At 38.6% G+C, this 20,863-nt stretch overlaps 1 protein-coding gene across 4 annotated transcripts in view; it reads left to right on the top strand.

The window, feature by feature from the left end:
* The first annotated feature begins 1,681 nt into the window (after positions 1-1,681).
* The window catches only part of SCAPER (S-phase cyclin A associated protein in the ER), a 495,741-nt gene continuing 476,559 nt past the window's right edge, over positions 1,682-20,863 (top strand). For 2 of the 4 annotated variants that reach the window (XM_079912990.1, XM_079912987.1), the window contains exon 1: positions 1,682-1,738. The gene's annotated coding sequence lies outside the window, so the exon portion shown is untranslated. Of the gene's footprint in view, positions 1,739-2,013; positions 2,172-4,614; positions 4,937-20,863 lie in introns of those variants that run through there. The other 2 variants (XM_079912988.1, XM_079912989.1) reach the window with 2 other exon arrangements.

Here is a 20,863-nt window from a genome sequence, read left to right as displayed (position 1 = left end):
TGTAAGGAGTGTCAACTGACTCAGAGAAATTAAGTTAGGTCATGATGATAACGCCCATAGGATCTGCAGTAGGGAGATCCCTAGTGACTTTGAAGAGTGGTTTTCAAAATGTGGTGGGGCAGAAACCGGAGGGCAGTAACGTGAGTATTTATTTATTTGGCTGCGCTGGGTCTTCATTGCTGCATGCGGGCTTTCTCTAGTTACAGCGAGCGGGGACTACTCTTTGTTGTGGTGAGTAGGCTTCTCATTGTGGTGGCTTCTCTTGTTGTGGAGCACGGGCTCTAGGTGCACAGGCTTCAATAGTTGCAGCATATGGGCTCAGTAGTTGCGGCACACAGGCTTAGTCGCTCCATGGCATGTTGGATCCTCCCAGACTAGGGATTGAACCCGTGTCCCCTGCATTGGCGGGCGGATTCTTAACCACTGGACCACCAGGGAAGTCCCTAACATGAGCTTCTAGACATGAGTAGTAGTTGAGGAATTGGAGACGTCCTTGTGTAGGTAGTCAGAGAGATGTATCCGTGAACGGCAGATCTGTAAACAGAAGAAAGCAAGCAGAGGTTGAAGTGGGGTTTGGTGAGTTGGGTGGGAGATTTCAAGATGGGAGAGGTTATTTAAATGCTTATGGAAATGAAAGAGAGCGGAGAAAGGGGACAATTGATAAGAGGAATAAAGCCCTGACCACCTTTCAGGAAATCGCATTCTGTTGCCTCCTTATCCTACTCATTTTGTTTACTGTAGTGCTTATCATCTCATTATCATGGAACTTTATTATGTTCACTATTTATTGTCTGTTTCTACCTTGCTCCAGGAAGGCACGGATTTTTATCTCTTTTGTTTATTTCTTAAGTCCAAGCATCTAGAATAGCATCTGACATATAGTAGGTACTCAAAAAACACTTGTTAAATAAATGAACGAAAGAGCAAGTTTTCTAAGAAGGCAAGAGGGAAGAGGAGCCACAACAGCCAACAATATGGGTCCTGCCCTCACAGTACTTGCAGTCTAGTTGTGAAGTAGACTCCATTGGATTCCATAACTTCCTGCTTATTGTGGGAAGCAAAGGAGAGGGAAAGGTAAAGAGAGTTTCTCAGATGTATGAAAAGTGATGGGGGAATATTCATGTGATAATTATGGTCTGCGTTGTTCAGAGCTCTAATTTAACACCGTTAAATTGTTAGGTCTTTGTACTTTGAGACTTTCAAGCCTGGCGCACAAGAGAAGCTGAATAAAGCTTTGCGGCAGAGAATAAACTGTGTTCAGCTTAGGGCTGCTGCTTTTCTGAAGCGCTTTCAGTCACAGATTTTTTTTTTTTTTTTTTTTTTCAGTCACGGATTTTTGAGGCGTACTTCTAGGTCCTCTATCTATGGGACAGACTGTGGTGATAAGGGAGGCAGGGGGAAGGGGCTGATTCCGAAAGACAGAGAGAACCGTGTGGCCAAAAGCTCGTGCAATCGCACAGCCTAGGGGGTGGAACAGCCAGCCACCTACAAGCAGCCGTGACCGGGCCACGAAACGCGCCCACGCCCTGCCTCCCGCTTCGGCGGCCCATAGGCGGGAACCGGGCTGCGCTTGCGCGCGGACTGCCGAAGAGTGGAGCGGGGAGAGGCGCGGCTGCAGCTGGAAGTCACGTGGTGCAGCGGCCAGCCGCCCCGCCCCTCTGCAGCCGCCCCGCCCCCGCCCCGCCCCTTTCCCGGCGGGACGCTCGGAGCCGCCCCGAACTGCGCAGGGCGGTCAGGGGTGAGTGTCCGCGAGGGGCGCGCGTTGCACAGAGTTGGGCGGGCGTGGGCTGGGGTGCGGGCCGGCGGAATGCTTAGCGGGGGCCAAGGGGACAAAATGGCGGCGGGGTACGCCCTTTCACCCCCTCCTCTCACCTGGGAGTGGGAGCGGAGAAGGGCAGGGAACACTGCTGGGGGAGGGGAGCCGCGGCTACTCGGGAGGGCCCTGGGGTCCTCTGAGGAGGCCTGGGGGCGGGGGTGGGCAGGCTTTGGGCCTGCCCTGTGGACTCAGCTCGGGGTGTGAGCGACAGGGGACTGCGCGCACCCCGCGGGCCGAGAGGTGGACAGGGGGGCTGCGTTACTCCTTAGAGGGGCGGCCCGGTCCGAGGTTTCTGGAATATCTAAACTGCGAAGGGCTAGCGGAGGAGCCGCCCTCCCAGCCTTTCATTTGACAGGTGATCGTCATCATCTCATTCTCAGCGGGGTTTACCACGCTTTCCCTGCACAGTGACTCGGGTATTAGCTCTCCCCGGGAAGTAGGGCGGGAAAGGTCTCTCCATCTTACAAATGCGTAAACTGAGGCCTGGAGGGGTAAAGAGTTTAACCAGGGCCTGGCACCTGGGTGTAGTAGAACCCAGCCTTCTGCCTGTTCTAGTGCTCCCTTCCCAGCACTTTATTCCCGCCTACCCTCCCCTACCAGTGAGGGACGGAGTGAGGGACGGGATTGTTTGAAAGCAGGCAGAAAACTGGTCCTCCAAGCAGCACCTGCTGCTGTCAAGTGGCTCTCGCTGAGGTGGGGCCTGCCCGCCTGAGAGCAGCTTCCTGTCGTTTGTGAACTGTATTCCTCATTCTGTTTGTGCTAAGTTATTCTAACATGAAAATAGCTGTTCAGTATAGTCATCTTACTGAGTAGATAGTAGTTCCTTATGTGTATTATAGTTTGTTATAGTTTACATATTGATTTCACCAACATTAATTTCATTCTCATAAACAATCCGAGGTGGAAGGATGGGTTAAGCGTTATGTCCATTTTACCAGTGGGGAAACTGAGGTCATTACTTGCTCCAGATCACCCATTGGTGAATGGTTCATCTGGAATTAAGTTTTCAGACCTGAGGTTGGTATTCTGACCAGTGTCCCTGTCTGGTTTATATTGATGCTCTGGCCCTTGTATTTTTTTTTTCCTCCAGGTAACTATGACTTTTCCTCAAAATGTAGTGGTGCAGATTGATTTATGCTGCATATTGAAATGATCTGAATAATATCCACTAAGGAATTAATATTTTAATCAAAGAATTTTTAATATGATTTGGAAAGGTGTCTTTGTGGGAGGAAGTGTGGTATGATGGCCTTGAAGGCAAACTGATCTGAGTTTGAATCCCAGCTCTCCTACTTGTTCTTGGACAGATTAATTTTTCTGAGTCTTGGTTTCCTCATGTATAAAATATGGATGTTATTATCCACCTCATAAATTTGTTGATAGCAAGTAAATGAGGTGTCTGTAAAGCGTTTAGAACTGCTCCTGGCCCGTAGTAAGCACTCAGCAAATGCATGCTCCTTTCCTTCTTTCTCTCCACTCCACTGAGCTGCCATTCTTTATTCTCTAAAATTCTCTAAAATTCTCTAAACCCTGGTGGTTTAGGTCAGTCTACCTGGTGGATTATGCATGGAAGCATAATCAGTGTTGCTATATGAATGCAGTTATGAATAATTTGTTGATTGGTCTCCAAAGGATCTAGTGTTTTAAACATAGACTTCAAAAATATTTGTCCTTACAGCTTCATAGATATTTAAGAATCACTAAAATGTTGATTTGATATTGACTTTATTAATTCCTTCATTTAACCACTTTAATGTTTTAAGGATAAGATTAAGGGGCTTGAGATTCTGTCTTTTCTTTCACCTTCATACCCAACTACAACCCAACCTAATTTAAAGGAGAAGCAAAAATTCTTTGGGAATCACATGGGAACATTCTTTAAACACCTAGAAAGTGATGGTGGTATTTAGTGGGAAGTTAAATAGAATTTTCTTTAATGGTGCAATCTAATATCCATTGTGAAATTGGCATTTCTGAAATTGTAGAAGTGAAAACGGCAGATGGCATGTATAACAAAATAAGTCACTAATAGAAATCTGTTTCCAGTTTTATGCTGGGATGGTAACCTTTTTCACAAACGTGTTTGGCTTTGGCAGTAAGTCTTAAGGAATATAAGCAAAAGATCTACAGTCCATTGGTGGAGAAAACCTTAAAAAATATTAGAATGAAATGATTTATAGGCAGACTTTCCCCTCTGTGACATGAAACACTAAAGATTTCATGAAGCTTTGCTAAAATAATTACTACTTTTTAATGATAACTTAAAAAAATATATGTTTATTTATTTATTTGTGGCTTCATTGGGTCTTCGTTGCTGTACATGGGCTTTCTCTAGTTGCAGTGAGCAGAGGCTACTCATCGTTGTGGTGCCTCTCATTGCGTTGGCTTCTCTTGTTGCGGAGCACGGGCTCTAGGTGCCCGGGCTTCAGTAGTTGTGGCGCGTGGGCTCAGTAGTTGTGGCTCATGGGCTCTAGAGTGCAGGCTCAGTAGTTGTGGTGCACGGGCTTAGTTGCTCCACAGCATGTGGAATCTTCCCGGACCAGGGCTGGAACCTGTGTCCCCTGCATTGGCAGGTGGATTCTTAACCACTGTGCCACCAGGGAAGTCCCCTAACTTCTTAAAGCACTAAGTTTATTATATATTTAATATTATATATTTTGTGAAATGGAGAGAATAGAAAAATTAATTTCTGTATACCAATTTATTTCAGCAGTTACCTATGCATGGACAGTCTTGTCCCGTAAATGCTATCACTCCCCATTGTTTTGAAGCAAATCTCAGACATCATATTTCATTTGTAAAGATTTCTGTATGTGTCAAGCCAGCTTTTAATATACTATTGGAAAGAGAAGTAATTTTGATATTTTCAAAGAGGCATGCCAGGTTCATGGGAGAAAATAAATGCCTTTTACTTGATGTTTTCATGGTAGTAAATATAGGTGTGATCAGAATTGAAAACCTCATTAAACAACTTGGACTTATAAAATGTCTGTGTTGCTCTTCAGAATACTACTTATTTTACTGTAATACACTTACTTTCCATTAGGAAACATGTGAAAAATTATTGATAGTTTTGGAGTATGCGGACATCAGCATTGTTTAAGTACCAGTCTCAGAAAGGTAAATACTAAGATTTTCTTATATTTCAGAAAAAGCAAAAACATGGGTGATAGATTTTATGAACATTGGAGAGGAACTGATTGAAATCCCGATTTTTCTAGAATTTATTGACAAACATGAGACAATTCATAGATGTACTGTCCTGACTTCAGTTAATTGGGCCTATAATTTTTAGAATAGTGCTACTAGCAGGCTTCTCACTATTTTGGGCCTGCCATTTGATTCTTGCCTTTACAGAGCCTGGTGACCGAACTCAGAGAAGAGAGAAGCCTTTCCTGGCACTTGAGCCAGTCTTCACATTTTTATCTCTAGGACTCTCAGGTGTCTCTACATTCTGGGACTGCAGGGCAGGGTAGGACAAGTGAGACCTCAGTTCATCACAGGCAGCAGCTTGTTCAGAAACGTTGGGGCCAGTTAGTCCTAGTGTTCATTCCCTGTTTACTGACTTATTTTGTTTTTTGTGCTCTATTTTCTACGTGGCCATTGTTTTGCCATAGCCTGGGTTCTCAAATTTAATTTGAGTAGCACTGCCAATATATTGCCATATCCATTTTTTTATATTAGCTGATTTTTCATTTAGGTTAGTGTTATAAATTTTCTTTTAAAATTTAAGTAGAAATGTAGTTCTTTTTATAGAAAAATGTTTTGTAGATAATAGTATGGGTGGTAGTTATGGCAAATGTCATGAAACTAGTAACTGATTGAAGTTTTGGAAATTGTAAGTTCTATTTTTAGAAAACAGCTTTATTGAGATATTTAACATACCATTAAATTCAATCATTAAAGTGTACACTTCAGTGGTTTTTAGTGTATTCATGGAATTGTGCAACCATCACCACAATCAATTTTAGAACATTTCAGTATCCCACTATGAAGCCCCATAACTATTAGCATTCATTCCCTATTCCTGACTTCCCTCCCCACTTTTCCATCCTACTCCCTACCTCTGCCCCAGGTAACTACTAATCTACTTTCTTTCTCTATGAATTTGCTTATTTTGGCAAATAGGATCATGCAGTATGCGGATTTTTGTGTCTGACTTTTTCCATTTAACGTAACATTTATAAGGTTCATCTATGTTGTAGCATGTATCAGCACCTTATTCCTTTTTTTAAAATATAAGTTTCAGGTGTACAGCATTATAAGTTACCATCTGTATACACTACGAAGTGACCACCACCACAATTATAGTTACCATCTATCACCATGTAGTTGCCCCCTCCTTCGTCCACTTCCCCCCCAACCCCCACCAATCCCCTACCCCTCTGGTAACTACTAATTTGTTCTCTGTATCTGTGAGTTCGTCATTGTTTTATTTTGTTTGTTTGGGTTTTTTTTCAGTCCACATATGAATGAAATCATACAGTTTTTTCTCTTTCTCCTTCTAACATATTTCACCTATCATAATACCTTCATGGTCCATCCATGTTGTTGAGAATGGTAGGATTTCATTCTTTTCTGTTACTGAATAATATTCCATTGTATATATATATGTCACATCTTCTTTATCCACTCATCCATCGATGGAGACTTAGGTGGTTTCCTTACCTTAGCTATTGTGAATAATGCTGCAGTGAACGTAAAGGTGCATGTATCTTTTTAAAATAGTGTTTTCTTGTTCTCCCAATAAATACCTGGAGGTGGAATAGCTGGGTCAAATGATAGTTTTATTCTTAATTTTTTGAGGAATCGCCATAGTGTTTTCCGTAGTGGCTACACCGATTTACAGTCCCACCAATAGTGTATGAGAGTTCTCTTTTCTCGGCATCCTCTCCAACATTTGTTATTTCTTGCTTTTTTTGATAATGGCCATTCCAACAGGCATGAGGGGATATCTCATTGTGGTTTTGATTTGCATTTCCCTGATAATTAGTGATGTTGGACGTTTTTTTTCATGTGCCTGTTGGCTATCTGTATTTCTTTTCTGGAAAAATGTCTATTCATATCCTTTGCCCATTTTTAAATTGAGTTTTTTCTGTTGTTGTTGAGTTGTGTGAGTTCTTTATATGTTTTGGATATTAACCCCTTATCAGATATATCATTTGCAAATATCTTCTCCCATTTGATAGGTTGCCTTTTTGTTTTATTGATGGTTTCCTTTGCTGTGCATAAACTTTTCAGTTTGATGTAGTCCCATTTGTTTATTTTTGCTTTTGTTTTCCTTGCCTTTGGAGTCAGATCCACAAAAACATTTAAAGACTGATCAGTGAGGTTACTGCCTATGTTTTCTTCTAAGAATTTTATGGTTTCAGATCTTACATTCAAGCCTTTAATCTGTTTTGAGTTAATTTTTGTGTATGGTGTAAGATGGTGGTCTAGTTTCATTTTCTTGTGTGTGACTGTCCAGTTTGCCAACCACCATTTATTGAAGAGACAATCCTTTGCTCCTTTGGTGTAAATTAATTATCCATATATGAGTGGGTTTATTTCTGGACTGTGAATTCTGTTCCACTGATCTATGTCTCTATTTCTGTGGCAGTATCACACTGTTTTGATTGCTGTAGCTTTGTAGTATAGTTTGAAATCAGGGAGCATGATACCTCTAGCCTTCTTCTTTCTCAGGATTTTTTTGGCTATTCAGGATTGTTTGTGGTTCCATACAAATTTTGGAAGTGTTTGTTTTAGTTCTGTAAATGTTGCCATTTGAATTTTGATAGGGATTGCATTGAATCTGTAGATCACATTGGGTCATATGGACATTTTAACAATATTAATTCTTCCAATCCATGAGCATAGAGCATCTTTCCATTTATTTGTGTCTTTTTCATTTTCTTTCACCAGTGTCTTATATAGTTTTCAGTTTACAGGTCTTTCATCTCCTTGGTTAAATTTATTCCTAGGTATTTTATTCTTTTTGATGCAGTTATAAATGGGAATGTTTTCTTAATTTCTCTTTCTGATAGTTTATTATTGTGTAGAAATACCACAGATTTCTGTGTATTGATTTTGTATCCTGCACCTTTACTGAATTCATTTATTGGTCTTAACAGTTTTTGGTGGAGTCTTCAGGGTTTTCTATGTATAGTATCATGCCATCTACAAATAGTGAGTTTTACTTCTTCCTTTCCATTTTGGATGCCTTTTATTTCTTTTTCTTGCCTAATTGCTGTGGCTAGGATTTCCAATACCATGTTGAATAAGAGTGGTGAAGGTGGGCATTCTTGTCTTGTTCCTGTTCTTAGATGAAAAGTTTTCAACTTTTCACTGTTCAGTATGTTAGCTGTGGGTTTGTTGTATGTAGCCTTTATTATGTTGAGGTATGTTTGCTCTGTACCCACTTTGTAGAGTTTTTATTATAAGGGGATGTTGACTGTTGTCAAATGCTTTTCTGCATCTATCAAAATGATCATGTGATATTTATCCTTCCTTTTGTTATTGTGATGTATCACATTTATTGATTTGTGAATTTTGAACCATCCTTGCGACCGTGGAATAAATCCCACTTGATTGTGGTGTACTTGGTGTATGATCCTTTTACTGTATTGTTGGACGCCGTTTGCTAATGTTTTGTTGAGGATTTTTTAATCTGTTTATCAAAGCTATTGACCTGTAATTTTTTTTTTGTTTTTTTGGTCACGTCCTTGTCTGGTTTTAGTATCAAGGTAATGCTGGCTTCGTAAAATGTGTTTAGAAGGTTTTCCTTCTCCTCAGTTTTTTGAAAGAGTTTGAAAAGGATAGGTGTTAAATTTTCTTTGACTGTTTTGTAGAATTCACCAGTGGTGCCATTTGGTCATGGACTTTTGTTTATTGGAAGGTTTTTTATTTCTGTGTCAGACTCCTTAATAGAAATCTGTCTATTCAGATTTTCTATTTTTTCATGATTGTCTTGAAAGATTATATATTTCTGGGAATTTATCCATTTCTTCTAGGTTGTCAAATTTGTTGGTGTATAATTATTTATAATAGTCTCTTTTGATCCTTTATTTCTGAGGTATCAATTTTAACATCTCCTCTTTCATTTATGATTTAATTTGAGTCCTCCTCCTTTTTTTCTTGGTTAGTCCAGCTAAAAGTTTGTTGAATTTGTTTATCTTTTCAAAGAACCAGTACTTAGTTCCATTGATCTTTTCTGTTTTTTTTTGTTTTAATTTCTATTTTATTTGTTTCCTTCCTATCTTTATTATTTCCTTCTACTAATTTGGGGCTTCATTTGTTCTTCTTTTTGTAGTTCCTTTAGGTGTTAGGTTAGATTCTTTATTTGGGATTTTTCTTGTTCCTTAAGGTAGGCCTGTATTGCTATGAACTTCCCTCTTAGAACTGCTTTTGCTTCATCCCACTGAATTAGGTATATCACATTTCTGTTTTCATTTGTCTCTGGGTATTAAATTCTCCTTTGATTTCTTCAGTGACCCACTGGTTGTTAAGTAACATGTTGTTTTACTGTCCATGTTTCTGTGATTTTTCCCATTTTTTTCCCCTTGCGATTGATTTCTAGTTTCATACTATTTGGTTGCAGAAGATACTTGATATGATTTCAGTCTTCTTGACTTTATTGAGACTTGTTTTGTGACCTAACATGTGGTCTGTCTTGGAGAATGTTCCATGTGCACTTGAGAAGAATGTGTAATCAGTTGCTTTTGATGGAATGTACTCTATTTATCTATTAAATCTACTTAGTATAATTTGTTGTTTAAACCTGATGTTTCCTTATTGATTTTCTGTCTGGATGATCTATCTGTTGTTGTAAGTGGGGTGTTAAATTCCCCTACTATTATTGTATTGCTTTCCATTTCTCCCTTTAATTCTGTTAATATTTGCCTTATATATTTTGGTTCTCCCCTGTTAGGTACATGTACATTTAGAAATGTTATACAGTCTTGCTGGATTGACCCCTTTATCCTTATATAATGTCTTTGTCTTTTAATACCATCTTTGTTTTAAAGTTTGTCTGTTATGAGTATAGCTATTCCAGCTTTCTTTTCATTTCTATTTCCATGGAATATCTTTTTCCATCCTTTTACTTTCAGTCTGTGTGTGTTCTTTCTTCTTAAGTGAGTGTCTTGTAGACAGCATATAGATGTTTTTTTTTTTAAATCCCTTCAGCCACTCTGTGTCTTTGGATTTGTGAATTTAGTCCATTTACATTTAAAGTAATTATTGATGGGTACTTATTGCCATTTTGTTAACTGTTTACTGGATGTTATTGTAGTGCCTCCCTGTTGCTTATTTTCTTTCTCTCTTCCCTTGTGTGTTGGTGGTTTTCTTTAGAGTTATGTTTAGATTCCTTTCTCATTTTCTTCTGTGTATTTACTATAAGTTTTTTCGTTGCTGTTACTCTGAAGTTCACATACAATATCCTACTTACTGTATAATTAGTATGTATTGGGTTGGTAGCAACTTAAATTTGAACAAATTCCAAAGGTTTATCTTTTTACTACCCCCAACATTTTATACTTTGATGACACATTTTACATCTTATTTTGTGTATCTCTTAACTAATTGCAGTTATAGTTGATTTTATTACTTTTTGTCTTTTAATTTTCATGCTTGCTTTCTGAGTGATTGATCCACTACCTTTGTTACTTATTTACCTTTTCCAGTGTGATGTTTCCTTCCATAAATTTTCTTATTAATCAGTGTCATTTCTTTTCAGCTTAAAGAAGTCCCTTTAATATTTCTCTTAGGGCCAGTATAGTGATCATGAGTTCTTTTAGCTTTTGCTTCTCTGGGAATCTCTTGATGTCTTACTGAATTCTGAATGACAACCTTGCTGGGTAGAGCATTCTTGGTTGGAAGTTTTTTCTCTTTACTTTGAATATGTTATGCCATTCTCTTCTGGCCTGTGAAGTTTCTGCTGAAAAATCTGCTGATAGCCTTTTGGGGTTTCCCTTCTATGTAACAAGTTGTTATTCTCTTGCTGCTTTTAGGATTTTCTCTTTACCTTTAACTTTCAGCATTTTAATCATAATGTGTCTTGTTATGTATCTCTCTTGATTCACCTTATTTGGAACTCTTGGGGCTTCCTGGACCTGGATGTCTGTTTCCTTCCCTAGATTAGGGAATTTCTGAGCCACTATTTAAATAATTTATTTTGGCCCTTTCTCTGTCTCTTCTTCTTCTGGGACCCCTATAATGTGAATGTTATGCTGCTTAATGTTGTCCGAAAGGTCCCTTATCATATCTTCACTTTTTAAAATTCTTTCTTCATTTTGCTGCTATGTCTGGGTGAATTCCATTCTTTAGTCTTCCAGCTTGATGATTGGTTCTACCTCATCAAGTCTGCTGTTGAACCCCTGTAGTGTATTTTTCAGTTCAGTTATAATTTCTGTTTGGTACATTCTTATGTCTTCTATCTTTTCGTTGAAGGTCTCACTGTGTTTTTCCATTCTTCCAAGTTCAGTGAGCATTTTATTATTATTACTATTTTTTGCTGCATTGGGTCTTTGTTGCTGCACACGGGCTGTCTCTAGTGCAGTGAGCGGGGGCTACTCTTTGTTGTGGTGGCTCCTCTTGTTGCAGAGCACAGGCTCTAGGCGCATGGGCTTCATTAGTTGTGGCACGTGGGCTCAGTAGTTGTGGCGCATGGGCTTAGTTGCTCCATGGCATGTGGGATCTTCCTTGACCAGGGCTTGAACCTGTGCCACCTGCATTGGCAAGTGGATTCTTAACCACTGCGCCACCAAGGAAGTCCCTGGTGAGCATTTTTATGACATTACTTTTAACTCTTTATCAAGTAGATTGTTTATCTCTCTATGATTTAGTTCTTTTCTTGAGGTTTTTTCCCTTGGTTTTTCAGTTGGAACATATTTCTCTATTTCCTCATTTTGCCTAAGTCTCTGTGTTTGCTTCTGTGTATTAGCTGTATCAGCTGTTTCCCAATCCTGAAGGAGTGGTCTTATATAGATGTCCTGTGGGGCTCAGAAGTGTAATTCTGCCTGGCCACCAGAGCCAGGTGTTCCTAGGTGGACTGCATGGGCCTCCTATTGTGGCAGGGCCACAGTGACTGTGGGGCACTGATGGGCAGGGCTGTCACTCAGCTGGCTATGAGGCCTGGCTTAGGCACAGGGGTAGGCAGAGCTCTAAGTGGGGCATGGCCACTGGCACTAACAGGTTACATGGAGAAATTCAAATGCATGCCCGCCAGCGCTGGCATTAGCAAGGTAGCCTGACATCACAAGAATGGCTCCCACTGACACTTCCTAACTCACTTTGTGAGGCCAGTATCACCTTGATACCAAACAGAGTAAATTACAGGCCAGTATCTTTGATGAACATTTCAATACAAGCAAAAATCTGCAACAAAGTATTGTTGAGTCAGCAAAAAGTATTCAGACTGAATTCAACAGTACATTGAAAGGATCATTTACCATAATCAAGTGGGATTTATTCAACATTTACAAATCAGTAAATGTGATATACCACATTAGCAAAATGAAGGCCTCAAATCATATGATTATCTCAATAGATGCAGAAAAAACATTTGACAAGATTTAATGCTAATTTATAATAAAAACTCTCAACATAGGAGGGACATACCTCAACATAATAAAGGCCATATATAAAACAAACCTTCAGATAACATCATACGTAATGGTGAAAAATTTAAAGCTATCTCTCTAAAATTGGGACAAGACAAGGATGCCAACTCTTGCCACTCTTATTCAGCATAGTATTGGAAGTCCTAGCCAGAGCACTTAGGCAAAAAAGAGAAGTAGAAGTCATCCAAATTGGAAAGAAGTAAATTCACCACTATTTGCAGATGACATGATTTTATAAATAGAAAACTCTTAAAGACTCCACCAAAAAGCTATTAGAAATAATAAATACAGGGGAATTCTCTGGTGGTCCAGTTGTTGGCGCTTCGTGCTTCCACTTTGGGGGTCACAGGTTTGATCCCTGGTTGGGGAACTAAGATTTTGCATGCTGCATGGCCAAAAAAGAAAGAAGAAAGAAAGAAAGAAAGAATAAATACAGTAAAGTTGCAGGGTACAAAATCAAAATACACAAATTTGTTGTGTTTCTATCTGCTAGCAATGAGCAGCTCGCAGGAAGAGAAATTAAGAAAAGAATCCTATTTAAATTACGACAAAAAGAATAAAATATGTAGAAATAAACTTAACTACAGATTTGAAAGACCTTTACACTCAAAAGTGGAAGACATTGAAAGAAATTGAAGAAGACATAAATATAAATAGATATTCCATGCTTATGGATTGGAAGAAGTAATATTGTTAAAATGTCCATATTACCTAATGCAATCTGCAGATTCAGTGCAATACCTATCAACATTCCAAGGACAATTTTCAGAGAAATAGAGCCAAAAACTATAAAATTTACATAATATTAAAATTTACATGGAACCACAAGATACTGAATAGCCAAGGCAATCCTGAGAAAAAAGAACAAAGCTGGAGGTATCACACTCCCTAATTTCAAACTATACTACAAAGCTATAGTAAGCAAAACAGCATGGTATTGGCAGAAAAATAGATAAACTGGTCAGTGGAAGAGATTTGCGAGGCCAGAAATAAACCCACTCATATATGGAGAATTGATTTATGACAAAGGAGCATAGAACATACAATGAAGAAAGGCTGACTTCTTCAACAAATGGTGCTAGGAAAACTTGACAGCCATGTGCAAAAAAATGAAACTCTAGCTCACACCATACACAAAAATCACTAGCTCACACCATACACAAAAATTAACTCAAAATGAATTAATGATTTGAATGTAAGACCTGAAACCGTAAAGCTCCAGAAGAAAACACAGGCAGTATGCTCTTTGACATTGGTCTTAGCAATATCTTTCTAGATTTGTCTCTTCAGGCAAGGGAAACAAAGCAAAAATAAACAAATGGGACTACATCAAACTGAAAAGATTATGTGCAGCAAAGGAAACAGTCAGCAAAACAAAGACAACCTACTAAGGGGGAGAAGATACTTGCAAATGATGTATCTGATAAGGGGTTAGTATCCAAAATATATAAAGAATTCATACAACTTAATAACAAAAAGCAACAACCCAATTAAAAAATGGGCAGAGGATCTGAATAGACATTTTTCCAATGAAGACATACAGATGGCAATAGGCACATGAAGAGATGTTCAACATCATTAATAGGGAGATGCAAATCTAAACTATAACAAGATACCCCTCATGCCTGTTAGAATAACTATTCAGAAAGCCAAGAAATAACAAATGTTTGTGAGGATGTGGAAAAAAGGGAACCCTTATGCACTTTGGTGGGACTGTAAATTGGTGCAGCCACTGTGGAAGACATTATGGAGATTCTTCAAAAAATTAGGAATAGATCTACCATATGATCTAGCTATCCCACTTCCTGGTATTTATCTGAAGAATATGAAAACACTAATCTGAAAAGATAGCTGTATCCCTATGTTCATCACAGAATTATTTGTTTTAAAATAATTTTTAAAAATTTTATTTATTTATTAATTATTGGCTGCATTGGGTCTTTGTTGCTGCACGCAGGCTTTCTGTAGTTGCGGTGAGCGGGGGCTCCTCTTTCGTTGCAGTGCACGGGCTTCTTATTGCGGTAGCTTCTCCTATAGTGGAGCACAGCTCTAGGTGTGTGGGCTTCAGTAGTTGTAGCGCACGGGCTCAGTAGTTGTGGCTTGTGGGCTCTAGAGTGCAGGCTCAGTAGTTGTGGTGCACGGGCTTAGTTGATCCACGGCATGTGGGATCTTCCTGGACCAGGGCTCGAACCCATGCCCCCTGCATTGGCAGGTGGGTTCTTAACCACTGTGCCACCAGGGAAATCCCCGCAACATTATAATCACTAAGATATGGAAACAACCTAAGTGCCCATCAACATATGAATGGATACAGAAGATGTGATACATATATATATGATATGGATATGTATTTGTATACACACACACACAATGGAATACTACTGAGCCACAAAAAGATGAAATCTTGCCATTTACAACCACATGGATGGAACTTGAGTGTATTATGCTAAGTGAAATAAACCACATGGAGAAAGACAAATACTGTAAAATTTCACTTATGTGGAATATAAAAACAAACAAAAAATAAGTGAACAAACCAAATCAAAAGAAACGTGGATAAAGAGAACAGAGTAGTGGTTACCAGAGAAGAAGGGACAGAAAGGAGTAGGGTGAAATGCATAAAGGAGATTAACTGTGTGTTGACACATGGAATCTAAATTTTTGGTGGTGAGCACACTGTAGGGTATACAAAAGTAGAAATATAATGTTGTATACACAAAATTATATAATGTTATGAACCAGGTTACCTCAAAAAATAAATCTTAAAAAAAAGTCTCCTGTCAGTGTCTCAGTCCCTGGGGAATGTTCTAATTGGATTCTGCCTCTCTGGCAGATGCTTCAAGATAGTAAGTGGGTCCTCATTACTTAGGGTCCACGCTTTTTAATCAGGTGTTTTTACGCTGATTCTTGGGTTAAGTCTACCTGTGAGCCCTTTAAGAGTGGGTTGTCCATACTCTGAAGTTTTATAGGTTTCCTGGGCATATTTTCTGTTGGTATTTGAAGACAGTTTGGGGGGCCCATCTCTCTTGTGCAGCGTCTACCGGTTGGAGTGCTTGATGTGGAGCTCACATCCCTCACTTTTCAGGCAAAGATCCATACCTTTGTGGTTCCTCCCGATTGTGAATTGACACAGCTGGTGGGTGGGTTTTCCTTGGTGAAACTTTCTCTGCCTCTCTGATCCTCTGCCTCTCCTATCTGTCTTGATGATGTGCTTTTACCTTTTGTTGTGGAGGTTCTGTTTACCCAGTTTTCATGTCCCTTTCCAAGGAAATTATTCCATACGTAGTTTTAGATTCATTGTGTCTGTAGGAGGAGGTGAGTTCAGGATCTTCCTGCAGCACCATGTGAACGCTCCCGAACCTTTTTTTTTTTTTTAAATAAAACTTTTTTCTTAGAGCGGTTTTAGAATTGCAGCAAAATTATGAGGCACATATAGAGACTTCCCATGTACTCCCTGTCTCCACTCATGCATAGCCTCCCCATTATCAACATCCCCTGCCAGAGTGGTACATTGGTTACAATTGATGAACCTACATAGACAAATTATTGTCACCCAAAGTCCATAGTTTACATTACTGTTTAGTCTTGGTGTTTTACATTTTATGGGTTAGGACAAATGTATAATGGCATGTATCCACCATTATAGTATCATACAGAGTACTTTCACTGACTTAAAAATTCTCTGTGCTCTACCTATTCATTCCTCCTTCCCCTTGAATCCCTGGCAACCATTGATGTTTTTCTTGTCTTGGTAATTTTGACTTTTCCAGGAACTTCATTTCTTTTATGGATGTACCACATTTTATTTATTCATTCATCAGTTGATAGTCATTTGGGTTGTTGCACTTTTTGAATTCTATGGACAATGCTACTATGAATATCTGTGTATAAGCTTTTTTTTGTGGGGCTATATTTTCATTTCTCTTGGGTATGTTTCTAGGAGTGGAATTGCTGGGTTATACTGTAACTCTGTATTTAACCTTTTAGGAACTGCCAGAATGTTTACAAAACCAGCTGCACTATATTGCATTCACAATCCGCAGTGTATGGTGGTTCCAGTCTTTTCACATCCTCTATAACACTGGTTTTGTATGTCTTTTGGATTATAGTCATTCTGGTAGTTGTGAAGAGGTATCTCATTGTAGTTGTGAGGTTGTGATTTGTATTTCACTAATGACTAATGATGTTTAGCATCTTTTGATGTTCTTATTAGCCATTTATTTATCTTTTTGGGAGAAATGAGAACATGGCCTTTTTAACCTGATGTAATGGTGACATTTAACCTGACGTGGGCTCTTGGTGTCACTCCTGTGCTTGCTCACTCTATTGGTTTTTTTTATTCAAGTGATTGCTCCCCAGAAATCCATTGTATTTAAATACTCTACTGTGACACACACATCCCTTATTTAAGTTTATTAATCTACACATTATATTTTACCCAAGTAAGTTAAATTAGGTCCCATTTGCTTATTTTTCCTTTTGTTTCCTTTGCCTTAGGAGGCAGATCCAAAAAAATATTGCTACAGTTTATATCAAAGAGTGTTCTGCCTGCACTTTCTTGTAGGAGTTTTATGGTTTCCAGTCTTACACTTAGGTCTTTAATCCATTTTGAGTTTATTTTTATATTTTGAGTGAGAAAATGTTCTAATTTCATTCTTTTACGTGTAGCTGTCCAGTTTTCCCAGCAGCAGTTATTGAAGAGACTGGCTTTCTTCTATTATATATTTCTGCCTCCTTTGTTGTAGATTAATTGACTGCAAGTGCACGGGTTTATTTCTGGGCTCCCTATTCTCTTCAATTGATATATGTGTCTGTTTTTGTGTCAGTGGCATATTGTTTTGATTTCTGTAGCTTTGTAGTATAGTCTGAAGTCAGGGAGTGTGAGTTCAGATTTGTTCTTTTTTCTAAAGATTGCCTTGGCTATTTAGTTTGTTTTGTGATTCCAAATGATTTTTTGTTCTAGTTTTGTGCAAAAATGTCATGGGTATTTTGATAGAGATTGCATTAAATATGTAGATTGCTTTGGGTTATATGGGCATATTAACAGTTCTTCCAATCCATAAACATGGGTTATCTTTCCATCTCTCTGTATCATCTTCAGTTTCCTTCATCAGTATTTTATAGTTTTCAGAGTATAGGTCTTTCATCTCCTGGATTAAGTTTATTTCTAGATATTTTATTCTTTTTGATGTGATTTTAAATGTTTTTTTCTTTCCCTGATAGTTTATTATTAGTGTGTAGAACAACAACATATTTCTGTATATTAGCCTTGTACCCTGAATCTTTACTGAATTCACTTCTTACTTCTAATGGTTTTTTGGTTGGGACTTTAGGGTTTTCTATATATAGCATCATGTCATTTGCAAATAGGGACAGTTTTACTTCTTTTCTTCCAATCTGGATGCGTTTCGTTTCTTTTTTTTTGTCCAATTGCTGTGACTAGGATTTACAATACTTTGTTAAATAGAAGTGGTGAAAGTGGGAATCCTTGTTCCTGAGTTTAAAGGAAAAACTTTCAACTTTTCATCATTGAGTATGGTATTAACTGTGGATTTGTCATAAATAGCCTTTATTATGTTCAGATATGTTCCTTCTAAACCAGCTTTGATGAAAGTTTTTGTCATGAATGGATGTTGAATTTTGTCAGATACTTCTTCTGCATCTATGATTGTGATTTTTATTGTTCCTTTTGTTAATGTTGCGTATTACATTGATTTGCAGATATCGAACTGTCCTTGTATCCTTGGAATAAATCTTGCTTGATCATGTGTATGATTCTTTTTATATATTGTTGAAATCAGTTTGCTAATATTTTGTTGAGCATGTTTGCATCTATATTCATCAGAGATATTGGCCCATAATTTTCTTTTTTTGGAGTATCTGTGTCTCTTTTTGTTATCAGCATAATGGTGGCATTGTAGGATGAATTTGGGAGTGTTTCCTCCTCTTCAACTTTTTGGAATAGTTTGAGAAGGATAGGTATTAGCCCTTCTTCATATGTTTTGTAGAATTTCTCTATGAAGCTGTGAGTCCCTGAACTTTTGTTTGCTGTCAGTTTTTTTTTTTATTATTAATTCAGTTTCATTGTTAGTTATCAGTCTGTTCAGATTATCCATTTCTTGTTGATTCCATCTTGGACGTTTGTATGTTTCTAGAAATTTATCCATTTCTTCTGTATTGTCCAATTTGTTACCATATAACTGCTTGTAGTATTCTCTTATGATTTTTTGTATCTCTGTGATATTAGTTGTAATTTCTCCTGTTTAATTTCTTATTTTGTTTATTTGGGTCTGCTCTCTTTTTTTCTTGATGAGCCTGGTTAAAGGCTTTAAATTTTGTTTGTCATTTCAGAAAACCAGGTCTTGGTTTTATTGATACTTTTTATTGTTTTTTTGGTCTCCGTTTTATTTGTTTCCTCTCTGATCTTTATTATTTCCTTCCTTCTGCTCACTTTTGGCTTTTTTGTTCTTCTTTTTCTAATTCCTATAGATGGTAGGTTAGGATTCTTATTTGAGATTTTTCTTGTTCCCTGACATAGGTCTGTATTGCTATAAACTTCCCTCTTAGGTCTGCTTTTGCTGCATCCCATAGACTTTGGAGAGTTGTGTTTTTATTTTCATCTATCTGAAGGTAATTTTTGATTTCCTCTTTGATTTTTTCATTGATCTATTTTTTTTAATAGTCTGTTGTTTGGTCCCCTTGTGTTTTTTTTTTCTCATTTTTCTTCCTGTAATTGATTCTAGTTTCATACTACTATGGTTGGAATATTGCTTGATGTAAATTTTCTTAAATTTTAAAAAATAAATTATATTTATTTTTGGCTGCATTGGGTCTTCATTGCTGCATGTGGGCTTTCTTTAGTTGTGGCAAGTGGGGGCTACTCTTTGTTGTGGTGCGTGTGACTCTCACTGCAGTGGCTTCTCTTATCGCGGAGCACAGGCTCTAGGCATGCAGGCTTCAGTAGTTGCGGAGCTGCAATGGAGCAAGAGGGGCTGGAGCGGGCACTCAGTGTGGATTGGGGCATGCGCTGGGGCTGTCCAGGCCTTACAGTCACAGTCCAGACCACTCCCAATCTGCTGCTTCTGGGAGTGCCAGTAATGGCTGCCCTTGCCCCATTCAGATGCAGAGCTGGGTCCAAGTTGGCACCATCCCCCACAACTGTGCACTTTCCTTGGCAGCGGCAGCCTTCACCCTAGTCGGGAGCTGTGTGGCAGAGCAAGGTAGGCCAGGGCGTGCACTGGGCTGGTTGTGGAAACCAGCTAGAGTCCCAGGCAGTCTCAGTCTGCTTCCTCTGCCTTGTTTTGGGAGCAAGCAAGCATGTGCATGCTCTTAATGAGTGGAGTTCACGTTTCTCACAGCCCCCCTGCCAGTCCCACTTGTCTTCAAACCAGTGAAGGGGATTTGTCTTTCTGGTGTCGGACTCCGGGCCTGGAGTGCCCAATATGTGGTTCAAACCCCTCTATTTCCAAAGAGGATCTCCAAAATGAAGTAATTCCCCTACTTCTGTGTCCCCTCCTTCAGCTGTGGGTTCCAACGTGATCACTACTCTTCCCTTCTTTCCTGACTCTGTGTGGATCTTTCTTTACAGCCTTGGTTATGTAAGAGTCTTTATGCCAGTCTCCAGTCTGTTTTCTGTGAGAATTGATGTGTTTCTTTCTTTTTTTTTTAATATGTTCTTGGGGGGAGGTGAGCTCAGCATCCTCCTATCCTGCTGTCTTGATCTCCTCTCCTGCATACATTTCAATTTATATCATTATAATCTTTTAAGGTTGTAATTGTACTCCAGTTGTATCTCAGAAAATCTGGAAAATAGCAAAGAACAAACATAGGCAGATTCTTAACCACTGTGCCATGAGGGAAGTCCTGCGTTACATAGATTTTTAAGTGTCAGTCTTGGGATATGTATTTGGGTCTGACTTCAGAGACCCATTCTTTACTTCACATTGCTTCTTGTCTATTTCAAATCTGTTTTCCAGTGCATATAGATCATATAGTATATAAGTTTTGTGTCTGCCTTAAAAAAGTTATTGGTATCTAGCCTACAACTGTCTTTACTGAAAAGCTCAGTAATTGATTCTGGAATGACCAAAAGAAAAAGAGGTAATTCTGCTTAAGCAACAAGCCAGCCTACTTCCTTCCTTCCTTTCCTTCAAAATCTTTGTTGAGTGACTACCATTTTTTAGATAGAATCTTAAGTAGAGGAAAGAGAAGATCACTGAGATGCTGATCCTGTCCTTCAGGATCCTAAAATATAGTAGAGGAGGAAATTCTCATCCAAGGAAAATGGGGAAAAGAGTATAACACTAATTGAGCATCTACTATGTGCTGGATTTTATGTATTATTTAAAAAACTATTGGGGTACTTGTTAGGTAACAGATATTTTCTTAACTGGTGGAAACTCTAGTATGCTACCATTTAACTCTGTAAAGTAGATATTATTCTCTTTAC

The sequence above is a fragment of the Stenella coeruleoalba genome (genome assembly GCF_951394435.1).
Source record: "Stenella coeruleoalba genome assembly, chromosome: 2".
NCBI classification, from domain to species: Eukaryota; Metazoa; Chordata; class Mammalia; order Artiodactyla; family Delphinidae; genus Stenella; species Stenella coeruleoalba.
This window is presented reverse-complemented; position numbering and strand designations above follow the sequence as displayed.